Below are 15842 nucleotides of genomic sequence, written 5' to 3'. Positions count from 1 at the left end.
AAATCAATACAAAAAAGAGAAAAAATCCAATAAGCATGTATAAATAAATTTATGTGTCAAAGGAAATAAAAATGGATTATCTGTGTCTCTCAGAAAGTTACAAGTTTAGGACATGTATGTGCAGACTTTGGTCAAAATATTCCACGAAAACACATTTTTTTGATCACTCATTTTGAACATATACAGTTTTCCGTTAATGGTCTTCCTCTAATTTAATAGGTGATTGTCCCTTTTCTTTCAGACTCATAAAATCATAATGAAATATGTGTATGTGTGTGTATATGGAGGTTGGGAGAGGAATGGAGGAGGTAGGTTTATTATTATCCTGGATTACATGTAGGGGAAAAAAGATAACCTCATACTGTTATCTCAGAAGGAGAGTAACTACTAACAAAAAAATATGATTATAAATAGAATATATAATTTCCAAAATTCTTGCAAAGCTAGAATAGATTATTAATAAAGCAGCAAACAGTAAACATTATATAGAAATAAGTGGACACATATATGAATAAATTCAGTTGGGTTAAATTCACCTATTAAAAGATACAGGTTATATGAATGGAAGAAATCAGAGAGGGAGACAAACCATTAGAGACTCTGGACTCTGGGAAACAAACTGAGGGTTACAGAAGGGAGGGGTAACCTGGTGATGGGTATTCAGGAGGGCATGTGTGGTGAGGAGCACTGGGTGTTATATGCAACTAATGAATCATAGAACACTACATCAAAAACTAATGATGTACTATATGTTGGCTAATTGAACATAATAAAAAATAAATTTAAAAAAATAAAGAAAAATACGAATAAAATGAGTAAGGGAGAGTCACCAAAAAAAGATATAGGTTATAAAATTAGATTAAAACACAAAATCCAAATGACATCACTGTTTCCTCTATAAAAACAAAATACAAGTGTGAGTTTAAATAGATGAGACAAAATACATCAGAAAAAATCAAATATAGCAGAAAAAGATTTTATAAAAATAGTATTCAGGTAAAATTCTTAGCAGAAAGCATTAAAATATTAAATTATAAAAATTATCACTAACTTTTGATAACTGAAATTAATATTTAGAGTAGAATAATCACAAAGCCATATACTTGAAAATATTGAATGAAAATTTATAGAAAAAGATTCATCAATAAAATAAGAATTGAAAAGCACACTGGTAAGTGATAATAGAATACCTACCTCAGTTTTAAACAAATGCACTTAGAAAAAAATGTGTATGGAACTGAATCAATCATTATGGTTTTATGTTATTTAATCATGTTTTAAAATATCTATATATCAGCACTGTATCTCCACCACAAATAGCCATTCTTTCCCAATGGACTTCTAAAGATCAGATTGATTATTTGTAATTTCAAAATATTGGAAACAATTCAGATGCCCATACCTAGGAAATTGGCTGAATAAACTCTAGTACATCCACGATGCAAATATTATGCAGAAGTAAAAACGTAAGAGCTAAGTCTCTATGAACTGATAATATATTGTTAAATGAGAGGGAAAAAGAAGTGCAAGATAAGCATATGCAGCACATCAACTCTTTGGAAAAAAGGATAATGATACATTCATATTAATTTTTATAAAAATACACATAGGAAGGAAAACCAGAAACTAAAAGAATTGATGGGTGAGGACTGGGCATAAAGGATAGAGAAAGGGGAAGGAAATTTTTGATCCTTCTTTTTAAGCAGCTTTTAATTTTGAACCATGTGAATCTACTTTAACACAATTAGCCATATCATAAGGTTAAAAAATGTAAAGAGGTCCTGTGACTTAGAAGGTGTTTTGTTAGCAGTGGTTTTAGTGTAGCAATTCTAAATTTTTTTGGGGGGGGTATATTAGTATTAAGTAAATGAGTGAATATACTGATGTTGGAAACAGAATTTCTTATTGTGGGAGAAGGGCCAATAAACTGTAAATATAGAAATGAAAAGAAAAGAATTGTGGTATCAGATTGAAATGAGAAGAATCAGTATAACTCACTACTATTTCTGTCTACTGATACGGTCTAGAAGGGATGTGCTCAAATAACATGCAGCACACCTAACACCAAATCTTGTTTCCTAAATAACATTACCCACTCCAAGGAAGCCAGGCTCTTTGGGGAAATGAGAAATGACTGATTCAGGGAAAGTTAGGGTGGCCTGGAATATGCATGGCCGAACTAAAGGAAGTTGCTGTTTCCAACAGCAAAATAACCAAACGACAACAACAAAACCTGATGGAAATATGTGAAAAGGACACAAGAGCAGCTTGAGGAGCTCCCTCTGGCAAATTTGGGAAAATCTGAGCATAAAAATGGGACTGTCAGAATTGGGTTATAAAACATTGACTAGAAGAACAAAGAACGATTAACATGGGAAGGGGCAAATTTTCTTTACACAGAAATGACAACTAAACCATGAAGGACATATGATAATTTTTAAGAATCAACATTATATTTCAACTAATCATTATATATCAACTAATAATACTTGATTCAGATAAGAATCATCAGTGGATGACAAAATCATTGTGAGAAAGATAGCTAAATAATAGGATATTTAGTCTCAGAGACTCCTCCCAAAGAACGGTTGTTAATCACAAACAGGAAAAGGTTCTTTACCATGGAGAAATCGGGCGGACACTACCTTGACACACTAATCAAACTTATCACTAATAAAAGGGAGTTCGACCTATCAGTTTGACTTTCTGTATTCTGTTACGTTGCATAGAAAACAGAAAGACAACACTATTGTGTATCCTGAAAGAAAAAAATAGAAAGTTGAGTCAATCTAATCACAAGGAAACAATCACACAAACCTAAGTTGATAGAAATTCTGCGTGACAACTGGCCTGTATGATTAAAATATCTCAGTAGCACAAAACACAAAGAGGACTGAGGGACTTTTTCTCTTTCTTCTCTCAATTTCTTAAAGGAGACTGAAGAGCCATGACAACTAAATGCAATGCATAATCCTTAATTGGATCCTAAATCAAGACAAACAAATGAAAAGCAATAAAGGATATTTTTGGAACAAGCAGAAGAATTTTAATATGAACTGTAATTAAGCTATTAATATTATATTGATGTTAAATTACTTCTGTGTGTGTGTGTTTATGTAAGAGAATGTTCTTCAGAAGAATTTAGAGGTGAGGTATCACATTGGTTGCAAGCGAACTCTCATACACACATATAAATGTACATATGTGTATGTGCATGTATGCATATGGGAAGACAGAGAGAGAGAGATGAGAGATCAAGCAGATATGGCAAAATAACAATTGTTACATATGGGTATTCCACGTGTTGTTCTTAGAATTTTTCTGTAGATTCGAAATTCTTTTAAAAAATAGTTTGGGGAGAATTTGTCAAGTTTCAAATACAAAAAGAATTAAAGTACATATTAAAGTCACAAAGATACTTTCAATTATTTCCAGAAACAGAAATTTAAAATCTTGAAAAATTATAGACTCATTAAATATTGTATGACAAAATAATAATGAGGTAGCAGACTGTCCTTGTCAAAGCAGTGCATATGATGTAATCCTAATACGTATGTATCACGTATCTATCTATGTGGACGTGTGCATAACCAAGCTGGAGCATCCATATCACAACACCAGTGGTAATTATCGCTGGGTGGTTGAAAGACTAGTATTTTTAAATTTTGTTTTTGATGATTTTAAAATATTTTCCGAATATTCTATTTTGGACAAATTCACTGTTCTGATAATGAAGCCACGACAGAAATACAATTTTAAAATAGACAACTTAAAAGTGCACATGGTACTTGAGTTATTTTCTCCAAGAGTTAGTCAAGAATTTTTCCCATTTACAGTATTAATATACTCTACTAAGTAATTCATTTATCATGTTACCTGCCATTGCAAACATTTATTTATAGTTTCTAGTTTCTCTCTTAATGGCAGATGAGTGTTAAGTGTAGTCTTCTTCATTTCTCTTAATGACTATCTGCCTTCAACGTTTACACGGCTTATCTTGGAATGCCTTCTGATGTTTGTACATTTCTGGTAAACATTTCCATGGAAGACAAAAGAAATGCTGCTTGCTGGAAAACATACCATTAGAAATACTGGAGACAATGGGGACTGCAGTGTTTATGAGGACTGTCTTTGGGATCAGACAAGCTTGTTTGAATTCCATGACAATCAATTAGTAACTTTTGTATCTTTCTGGTTACTTAGCTTCTCAGATACTTTGTGCTGTTATCAATTTTATGGTTCGCTAAAAGAATTCAATGAGAAATTTTACAGAGTAAAGGGCATTTCGTGTGTACTTAATAACTGTCAACTTTTTTCCCTTTCTGAAACATATTCATTATTAATATAGGAGAGCTGATGATCCTGCCAGTTTTAAAACCCTCAGTGTTATAAGAAAAAGGACAAGATTCATAAACCTTCTCCCAAGGCTTTAAAGTGTTATATGAGCAAGATAGCAAATAATTGGCTTAGTTATTTAAGTATTCACCTTCGAAAATTTTGTGAAAATAGAACATCACTAGAGAGTAAGAACCATGTTCTTTAAAATGAAGTCCTTCATTTAGGGGGAATTGTGTCATGGGGAATCTTAATTTAGGGGAATCTCTTTCCTCTTCAATAGTTTAAATTTAGAAAACATTTATATAATTTGGGAAAACTCTGGAAAGCATCTGTTTAGGACTGAAAAATAAGATAATTTATTCAGTGAATTTTCCTAGAAAATTTATGTTTTACCTCTAAAACCATTTGAGAGTAGTATCTTTATCTTAGTTTTTTCAGTAATTTTTTTTCCTTTCACTTCTGGTGTATGATTTCAGAAGATTATCTTTTCTTTTAAATTTTCTTTTGAGAGTTCTGAAACATTAATCCAGAAGAGAACTGAATATAATATTCACCTATAATAATATTGATATACTGTCTGTTTGTATCCTTTCCCTCATTTTTCTCTATTCGAATCTTAAATTTGATTCTGTTTTGTGACTATGTTTTGTAGAAGCAGAATGGATACAAAAGGAGAGACATTAATAAAGGAAAGGACATGCAAAATAGCCCTTTGCCGCATCAGAAATCATTTGGAAATTTGAGAAGTTACTCCCCCACTTTCTGGTTTGTTCAGATTACAGAGCTGAGGTCACAACTGCTCTTTATCTTGTGACAAAATTCAGGCCACTTCTCACCTCCTAATATATTTCTGACTTAAAATTTTATACATAGAAGATTTTTGTATAAAATTCCAATAACAGTTTGGGGTTAGTCTCAAGCTGTTAGTATCGTTACAAAATTTGGATTCTGAGTTTTCATAGAAATGCTTAGTGGGAAGCGAAAACTATCATTTTTAAAATAATTTTTTCATTTTAGAATAGTTTAACATGGACAGAGAAGTTGCAGAGATAGTACAGAGAGTTATTGTATGCCCTTTAACCAGTTCCCCTGATATTAATACCTTTCATGACCATAATATATTTGTCATAACAAAGAAACCAGCATGCCTACATTTCTATTCACTAAACTCCAGACTCTATTCAGATTTCACAAGTTTTACCATTATGTGAAGAAAAAAAAATTCTTTCTTATAATCCTGATTCTGTAAAGGTGGAAGATAAGATCTGTTAAATCTAAAATCTGACTTTCTATAAGCTAACATGAAATGTTTGGAAGTTTCATCCCTGTACTTTGACTCTGAGCCTTCGGTTTTTTTCTTTGGCACATCCTAGACTCCATATATACCCTTTTCTCTTTTTGTACGTATTATAACAAAGCTCTGAGCAAAAGTTCTAAGGCACGTATTATTCTTTTCTCTTAATTCCCTTAACTGGGATACCCTTGCGTCCATTACCCTTTGTTTGATAGCTGTCAGTGTCCTTATCTCGGGGCGAGTGTAAATGACATGGAAGTTTCTTTCCGGCTCTGAATCAGTGAATGGATCTTCTTCTGAAAGGAGAACTTACTTTGTATGTAGCAGGAAGGTACGGTAGATAATGACTAACTCCTACCAATGATTCAGAACAGGTGCTTGTATCAAAGCTTGCACAGGGAAACTAGCTAGCTGGCACAGATGGAGAAGTCCAGGAAGTACTTTCATTTACACAATGTTATTGGCTTCTCACAACGACACTCATAGGCATTGTTATTGTTATTGTTGTTATTACAGAAAAGGCTCAGAGAAATTAAGTAACTTGTCCAAGATCCTATAGTTGAGATTTGACACCAGATCTCTTCTGTCCCCAAAGTCCATCTACTTCCTATTATACTCTGCTGCCTGTGTAAGAGAATGCATAACTCCTGCCTTGATCTCCCATTCTTTTTTTGGCAGAAAAACTATCATTTCAGCTTTATAATGTTCCCTCCTGGCCGGGGTCTCCTCAAGATGTCAGCGTTTAGGTGCTTCAGCGTTCATAAAAGATGTTACATAGTGTCTCTACTGTGGACTATTACAAAATTAACCAAGTCAGAGCAGATTCTTTTCCCTTATGCCTTTCTATCTATGAATTTGTCGATATCAGGTTTCAACTATTAGATCCCACCTTGACTCTTTGTCACAAGGGCCTTTCTCCAAGGCCCCCAGTGCCTAGTCAGGTGCACATTCACTGTTGAGGCCTGTTAGGAGGTTCATTTAGTGCTATCAATCCTCCCGTGCCTGTGCCCACATTCAGCAGCAGCTCTCTCTAGTTCTGGCTCCTATCAGTGAAGCGAATCCTTCCTTCTCACAGCACCCCTTGGCCCCAGTCCCCAGCATCACATCATATGTCAGCTATCAGGGACAACTGCTGTTTTTGTTATTTTTCCAAATACACTTCCCCTTTGTCCATCTGATAGGCTCCTCTTTATTTATGTCTTTCCTGACTATTCCATCCCCTTGGCTCAGGAGCTCAGTGCCCCACATCCCCCACACTGTTCTTCAGCCTCCCTTCTTTGATAAACATTTTTTGCGTGTTATTATCCAGCTTTCACCCTGACCCCATTTCTTCCCACGGACACCATCTGCTATCTGTGCCAACTGCACTGGTTTTCTCCCTCAGTCCTGCAAGACCAGCACAGGCAGGATCGTCTCACTCTAATTCTGCTGCAGGGGTATATTAAGCGTCTCCTTCCAAAGGTTCACATTTAGATGTTTTCAGCAGTGTTACCTACTAAATACATTTTTATTAAACATAAATATAATGAAACATCCCATAAAACTTGTTATTTTCAATTCAAGTGTATGCACATTTTAGGGCCCTAGTTACATATTGTTTCCCAGAAGGTATTAATAATTTTCACTGCTTCCAGTAATATACAAGTGAGCTCGTTTTACTGCACCCAGACAGGCCATGTAAATTAATTTTTAAACATTTCCTTATGTCAACTGTGTTTCCCTCACAACCCAAAAACAGTTATGTGTGTTGAACTATCACATATGGCTGCCCCACATCAGATCTCCCTCTTCTGTGGGATGACTCAAGTCTCCTCTAGTGCCTTGTCAGAATCTGCCTTTCTGCCAACACTTTCTGATTTACTGCACTGTCTGGTTTTGCATTTTGGACTTTGCTATGCACTTTTAGATAACTCTCAGTTCCTCATGCTACTCTCTGCAAAACTATCCTGATGAGTTCCTATACTTACCATGTTGGATTACAGTCTGGGCCTGGTAGGCTAGAGTCAGGCTTCTCTTTTGAAGTGAGATCAATCACTTTTTACCCTCTCTGCCTTTTCTCACTCTGCTCTGTGCCAAGAGAAGCTAATATCTTTGCATTGATTTAACTGATTCCCTTGTCTTGTAGCTTTCAGTTGGATGCAGTCAGGAGGAAACACGGACAGAACACTGAAGGAAGAGAAGAGAGGCAAGTGAGGATGAAGTGTTCACTCTCCCCGCTTCCTCACTGTCCCTCACTGCTGGCTGGTGTAGCTTAGTGGCACCTCTCTACCAAAATCCACAGTTCTTCTCAAGTTGCCCTCTCTACGCAGCTGTTTCTGAGTTCTAGGAATTATTCTCCCCCCTTGGACTTCAGGCCTTGGGGTGGTAATCACTCCTCACTGGCACTAGTCTCAAAGTATAACACTATCCTTTCCCTCAATTCTGTTTGCATCTTGTAATTCATCTATTTATTAATATCTTCTCAAATAATCTTAGAGTGTGGTACCTTTTTCTGCCAGGATTATGACTGATACAGAGGGAATTTAAATAATGACAGGAGGATATCATTTCATGGGCATACCAAGTACCTAGAGAATATTTCTTTGGATTTTCATATTATGGGACTTGAGTTAAATCTGGTCTTATTCCTCATAAATCTGGCCTTCGTTTAGTAGTATATTTGACTAGACCGTGACTACTGCATAGTCTAATATTTGATTATTTCCATGTTTTCTATGCCATGGAGACATTCTGTTTGAGGCTGTTAGTAGGAAGGGACTTTTGAGCTTATGTCCTTCTAGGTAAGTCTTAGCTGCAGTTTGACTCTAACCCAATGCAGGAGATCCACTGGGGAATTCCAGTTCTATTCAGGCATAAACTTTGTATAGGCTCTCGGTTTTTCTACCATGCTGGGGTTTGGGGTAAGTTAGCTAAAGGAAGTTTAGAGTACTCTTTTCTTGAGAAGTTCTGTGCTAAGCACCAGTCGAGCTAAACCTATGACTTGAACATAATTTTCTAAGATCTGGTTCTAAAGGAAATATGATAATTTCAGACTTTTAATCCTATCAACTCCCTTGGCCTGCTATTTGTCAAAAGCTGCTAGAATATCTGTCACAGACAAAGCCTGAAGAGGAACTGAATGAAATTATTTTATTTCTTTTTGTTAAAAATGTTGCATTCAAGCTATAGCCTCTGAGGTCTGTCTTTGTATTTATATACTGTTCTCTGCTTCTGAGAGTCTATGCTGATATCTAGTGAAGATGTAAGAGTTTTACTTTCTGAGCTAACGGCAGCAAGACCTGGGTCTACTCACACTTGCCCTAGATTATACCAGGGACTATAAAGCCAAGCCACTGTATTTTACATACCTTGGCTATGTCTGTGGATAAATTCTGCTTGGAATCTTCAAAACCGACAAAGAAGTAGGATTCCTAAAGTTGAAACTAAGAGAGGTACCCTGGGATGTCTGCCTCCTTCAGTAGGTTACCACAGGAAGGCTTCCTATCTCTGGTGTTTCACTGAATACAGTGTTTTGGATTTCAGGCTAAGATTAGAGTATAAAATTTCTAAGACTTCAGCTGGGTAAAGGTTCTTAGGGGATTTTTGGCCTTTGGTAGACTACTCTTAATTACCTGGGGCTAGTTAGCAAAATAAAGTACATAGGGTTTAGGTTTTCCTGAGGAGTTTCAGATCCTTCAACTGTTTCTAATCTCTGTCTCTGTCATTCTCTCTCTCTTCCCTCCTTACACACACACACACACACACACACACACACACACACACACACACTTTATCTTTTTCAAAAGACAAATACAGAAGAGTAAAATGGGTATATGCAATGTATGACAGAAACAGGAAATACAGAAAGAAAAATAATTGTCAAGAATTAAAACTAAGTATTCAACATAGCAATCAAGGTAATAAAAATAAAATCAGAGCTATAGAATTTTTCACTTAGTAAATTGATACAGATAAAAGCATAACATAACATCCCATTTCTGCCAGGAAAACAGGCTTTTAAAGATCCACTAGGAGAGCAGAAAGATTAGATAAACATTGTAGAAGCTCTTCGACAATATATTTATCAAAATTATGAAAACTATTATTTTTGACACAATCATTTCACTTCTAGGAATTTATGCTAGGGATATTATCATGGATGTGCACAAAGACTTATGGCAGAGCTCTGAATAAGAGCAGCACACATCTGAAAATAAACTAAATGTCCATTAATAAGAATGTAAGAGACATACTGTAATACACCTATATCATATACCTTTAAAATTCTGTTTTAAAAATTATATTAAAAGTTTTAAATCTAAATTAAATTTTATTGATACTGAAAACTTCTGTTCTGCAAAACATAGCCTAAGAGAATCTGAACGCAAGCCAAAGAGCAGAAGAAAATGTTTGCAAAACACATGTCTGTAGGGGCACCTGGGTGGCAGTGGTCAGTTAAGCATCTGACTCTTGGTTTCAGCTCAGGTCCTATCTCAGGGTCGTGGGATTGAGCCCCACAGTTGGGTTCTCTGTTCAGCACCGAGTCTGCTCGGGTTTCTCTCTCCCTCTGCCCCTCCCACCCATCCCGTTCTTGCTTGCTCTCTTTCTCAAATAAAATAAAATAAATCTTTTTAAAAAAACCCCACATATCTGTCTATAAAGGACTTGTATCCAAAATATTAAAAGAAATGTTAAAATACAACAAAAAGGCCCATGAATCCTATTAGTAAATGTGTGCAAGGTCTAAACAGATGCATATCTAAAGAAGATACATAGTTGGAAAATAACCATATCAAAGTTATTATTATGTTTCCTTAAGAAATTGCAAGTTAAAACAGAAATGAGATACCACTGCACGCCTGAAAGAAGCCTAGAATCCAAAAAAAATGAGAATACAAGTTGCTGGTAAGAATCCAGAGCAACAGGAACTCTCATTCATTGCTGGTAGTAACAAAATTATACAGATACTTTAGAAGGCATTTCAGTGATTTTTCACAAAGCTAAACTAGTCTTACCAGATGATCCAGCAGTCACATTCCTAGATATTAACCAAATTTATCTGAAAATTTATATCCATGAAAAAAACCTACAAGTGGATTTTTATTGTGGCTTTATTCATTCTGATTATATGGCATTCCAAAAAAGACAAAACTATAGCAACAATCAAATATTAATGATCAGGAGTTCACAGAGAAGTTGGAAGGATTAAATAGGGTAAGCACAGGAGAATTTTTGGAGTGGTGAAATTAGTATCTTTACTGATTTAATTGTGGATATATGACACTATGTATTTGTCAAAACCCATAGACCCCCTACCTCACAAAGAGGAAATCTTAATGTATTCAAATTTAAATATATATATATATATATTTAGGAGGTTGAGGGATCCCAGGATGTAATATGAAATGTAATCAAATAGTCTAGCTGTGTTACAAATGTATGAAAAAAATCTCAGAAACAGGATGGAGGAAAGGAATTTAATAAAAACATGAAAAAAAAAAAAAAACAACTTTGGAAATGGAGTGTGTAAGACCAAAGGTAAAAAGAGCTGCACGAAAGCTTTGTCCTGTAGTTGCCAAAGTTGTTTCCCACAGAGGTAAGAGTTAATCATTCTAATATTGCTATATATGTATATTGAAATTGAACTATTCTCTTGAATTGAGAGTTCACATATTAGCAAAGGGAGGAGGCTAGAATGATGCATGTGGCAGTGGATTAGAGTTGGAGTCATTGATAAGAGCTCATGTTTGGCTTAAAGTAGATACTAATGTTTACCTATAGGATTACTTATGGATATGTGTATATATAGTATGCACAGATATATGTCCTTGCTCTATCAGCTGAGAGGGCCTAGCAGCAATGTCTTCTCAGTAGCAGTGAGCACACCTAATACTCAAATCTTGATTTGCAATTCTATTCTCCAATGAAAGGAACCAGGGCTCCTAGGAGAAGTGACTAGTATATAAAATACACAAAATGAGTCTGGAGAATGGAGCGTCTTGAAGTGCCATGAAGTAACGAGATATTTTAAAACAACAACAACAAAAACCTCTCACAATGATAAAATGACGGGAGTGTTGTCACAGAGACACAGGAGTCAACTAAAAGAGTTTCCAATGTCCAAAGACACAACGATTTAAGCAACAAAATAAAGTAGTATCGCACAATAACCCAAAAAATAAAATGAAAATTTGTGAGTCTATACTGATACAAATATATAATTGAATAAATTAACAAACTGGAGAGAGAAGCCAATCTCCTCTACAGAAGAATAGCATATAATTTATGTATACTTTCTCTTAAGGAGGTGAGGCATCTCATTCTTCACTGTTTAAGTGTGGGCTTTGCACAGTGACCTTCTTCCAAACAGTGCAGTGTGGGATTTGGGGTTGGGGGACAGGAGAAAGATAGAGCAACCCTATAGGGAAGAAAGCTGAAAAATAATATCTCAGCCAAGATCTATATCAATAATGCTGAGTCATGTTGATAGTGTGTACTTTTAATTTCACATGGTAAAAATGTCATTTTACCTCCGGATTTTCTCTCCAAAACCCATAACATCAACTAATCATGAAAAAAAAAACATTAGGCAAATCCCAACTAAGGGACATTCTACAAAATATCTGAATAGTACTGCTCAAAAGGACACCAAAACCAACAAAAATCTGAGAAACTGTCCCACCAAAGAACAGCCTAAGGAGACATGATGACATGTTGTCTTGAGTGGGATGCTTGAACAGAAACAGAAAGTTTAGACTCTGGTTAATAATATTAACAATATTGATTCACCAACTAAAATAAATTTGCCATAATGAAAGATGTTAATAATAAGGGGAAACAGTGCTGAATTTATGGGACCTCTCTTTACTAACTTTGCAATTTTTCTGTAAATTGAAAACTGTTCCACGTTAAAGTTCTTTAAATATTACCTTAAAGTAATTTTACTTTCATTCAGAAATAATATTTCACATATAGAAGAGAATTGCTAAGTATAATAATATGGCACCTCTACACATTTAGTATATACTTCTTTTCATTGGTAAAGGAGATATTACTATTAATTTTTAAATTCAATTTTTTTACTTAAATTCAATTAGCCAACATATTGTACATCTTTAGTTTCAGATGTAGTTTTCAATGATTCCAACTGGAAATATATATGAACCTAAAAGACAGACACCAAATTATCAACAATGATATCTCTGGGTGGCTGAATTTTGAAAAAAATGGTACATTCAAAAAACATTTCTGCTGTCTTAAAATGAGCATGTTATCTGCAAAACCAGTAAGCAACACAAAAACTTGTTACAAGGAAGAGTAAAAATAATAAAGGTACCAAAATCAGCCTTCTCTTCAGAATTATTTTGTTCTAGCAATAACACAGTAGTTGTTTAGATTAACCTTGCTTCCCTCCCACTTTCAGTGGATCCAGCTCTCTTGCTACCTTATGGTATCTCTAGGGACAACCTTCCATTTTTACAGAAACGTCAATTACACACTAGCCTTGATAATTTCTCTGAAGGTATTTTTTCCCTGCGAGCTTTATACACAGTTTTCTAACATTTTCTCAAGGGATTCTAAGGTACATAAGTGACATTTATCTTCCTATTCTTCCCCTAGACCAAACAACCATACAACTGCATACACACACACACGCACACACACACACGCACATACACGTTTTTTTCGGGGGGGTCTGCTTTTCAAACAGTGCTAGGAAAATCGGAATGGTCTTTTGTAATGATTGTGATATAACTCAGCAAGAGAATATCCAAGTTAGGAGATGATAAGACATTCATTCTATTCAACAACTGAATGGCTAGCAGCAACCATGCAGGAGGCTGAAAACCTCCTAAAAACTGCAAGTCAAGGCCTGACACTACCAACTATAATAATTGCCAGGAGAAGCTCATCTTGGAAAAATCATTTACTGGTAATAAACTCAATTCTCAGTTACTGGGTAAGTCAGTTTTGTGGACTCATCTATTTCTCTGTTTCCCTGATAGATATTATATTTTATTGTTTTTCTGTGTTATTTGACAAAAATCTTACTTCTAAGTCATACTTTTAGAAGTTATGGCTGCTCTGTTCCAAGTAAATAAATCTTTAATAATCATATTTTGAACTCACATTTCATATTCTGAAAATCTGATCAACTCCCCAAGGCATATTCATTAAATGTCAATTCATCTAATTAAAATTTTTCAGTGGATGGAAAATATTAACTTTATAAAAAATCAATACTGTTGATTCAATACTGAATATTCAATACTTATCAATAGTTATCCATAAGAATCTATAAGAATGTAATCCATAAAAGTCAGACTAAAACAGAGGAGGACTGTAGAGATTCACCCTCTTCTAGCTATCATGTATTGAGTGCTTACTATGTACCGAGCACTGTGCTAAGTGCTTTTGATGTACTGTCTCATTTTATAAACACCCTATAAAGCATTAATTCCATGTATAAGCTAGGAAACTGTGGATATAGAGGTTATATAATTTTACTCAAGTTGTACTTAGAGCAAATGGACAAGCCAGGGTTTGGACCTAAGCACTTTTATTTCAGAAATCCAACTCCTAACCATAATTTGAAGACTACAATATTGGTAATAGCAAATAGAAATACAAAATTTTGAATTCAAGACTGATTTATTGAGAGGCAGTTCTTTGAATATTCAAAAGCATTATTCAAAACTTGCTTGGGATAAAGATAAAAAATAGTGATTATCCAACACTTTCATTGAGCTTATGATAAATGTTCTACATCATGATAATAATATAAACACTAAGTGCTTTCATAGTTTTATTTCATAGCATTTTCACAATGATCATGTGAGGAAGTTATATTTCTTATATACACTTTAAAGTTGCAGAAACCAAGGGTTAGAAGAGTCATGTAGTTTCCCAAAGTTACATAGCTAGTAAGTGCCACAGACAGGAATTAAACTCTAGACGGAAATGGGAACTTGCACCTTAATGACTATATTACACTGCAATCTCTCCAAGTTTAGTGCTACTGAAGGGATACAGGCTATTTACTGTATTTGTACAAAGACCTGATGAAGTTCTACATTTAGTGAAAAGCCACAGGATTCTCTTATAGAGAAATTTACAAATTTGTTAGTACTTCCAGAACACTTTTTTTTTTCTCAATTGGAAAGGTCATTTTCCTTTTACCTTTCAAAGATATGCTTGGAAATGTTATTATAAATACAAAAGTTTAGTAATGATATATCTTTACTACTTATTATATGAGGAAAAATGGATTAGTAAATCCTTCTACTTACATTTCAGAGTCTATGGAAGAGCAGATAAGATGACCATTTCCTCTTCATCATTCTTCTTAAAAGAAAAAAAAAAAGCTGTCAGACAGAATAAACAAACAAATCTATGCCTATATGGCAGCTTTTCTCTAGCAAGAGAAGTTATTGTCATATCAAGGTCTCTCTGAACAGAAATCCACAAGTTAAGCTAAATTGCAATTTCAAGAATTTTCAAATTTTCAAAATTGTGTTGATCATTACTTAAAAAACAAAAACAAAAAACCTTGCCAGCTAAGAAACCCAATTCAACTGCCTATATTCATTACAAATATAGTTGTGGGGATGTATTTTCAGTTCCTTACCTCAAGTGTAATTTTAATGCTATTTTTTCAGTGATTAGTTCATTTATTCATTTACTCAACAACTGGTTTTAAACACTTGATAAATGTGAAGTACAGTGCTATCAGACATAAACGCCTTCAATGAGTTTATGAAGTAGTGATATTTTTTACTAATAGAAATCTGGAAATAAAATTGTATTTGTTGAGAAGACTAAGAAAGCTTCAGGTTAATTAAAGTTTAATGTTTAAGGAATAAATAGATTCTAAATAATTTAACAATGTTGTAACTGAAACAAAATATCACTTTCATTGTTTCTTTGTTATTAATGTTTATACTTTTAACAAAATCATCAGCCTCTTAAACAAAGGCAGTTGTAAACTTTGATAGAATAATGTAGTTTTACTCTGGCAAATACTGTGATGAAATGGAGATCTGGAGTCAAAATTAGTAGTTGTCTTTGGTAGAAACTTTTATTTTATTTGAGAGATATGTCATTTTTTGTGGAAATTCCAATAACAGAGAAAAAGAGGCCATTTAAAACTGTATTTCAATTGCCAGCTAGTTATTTACACATACGAGTTTCTTATCAACATACGTAATGGTATTTCCAAATTTAGCATAAA

At 34.4% G+C, this 15842-nt stretch overlaps 1 long non-coding RNA gene across 1 annotated transcript in view; it reads right to left on the bottom strand.

Moving 5' to 3' along the window:
- Nucleotides 1–14951, bottom strand: part of LOC123781317 (uncharacterized) — a 292347-nt gene extending 277396 nt beyond the window's left edge. The window contains exon 1 of the long non-coding RNA XR_006776652.2: nucleotides 14902–14951. This is a non-coding gene — a long non-coding RNA (uncharacterized LOC123781317). The remainder of the gene's footprint in view (nucleotides 1–14901) is intronic.
- Nucleotides 14952–15842: the final 891 nt, after the last annotated feature.

This window comes from Ursus americanus, chromosome 18 (genome assembly GCF_024610735.1).
Source record: "Ursus americanus isolate L20-20 chromosome 18, mUrsAme1.1.p, whole genome shotgun sequence".
In the NCBI taxonomy this organism is placed as follows: Eukaryota; Metazoa; Chordata; class Mammalia; order Carnivora; family Ursidae; genus Ursus; species Ursus americanus.
Note: the sequence above shows the minus strand (reverse complement) of the source record. Positions and strands in the feature narration are given on the sequence as shown.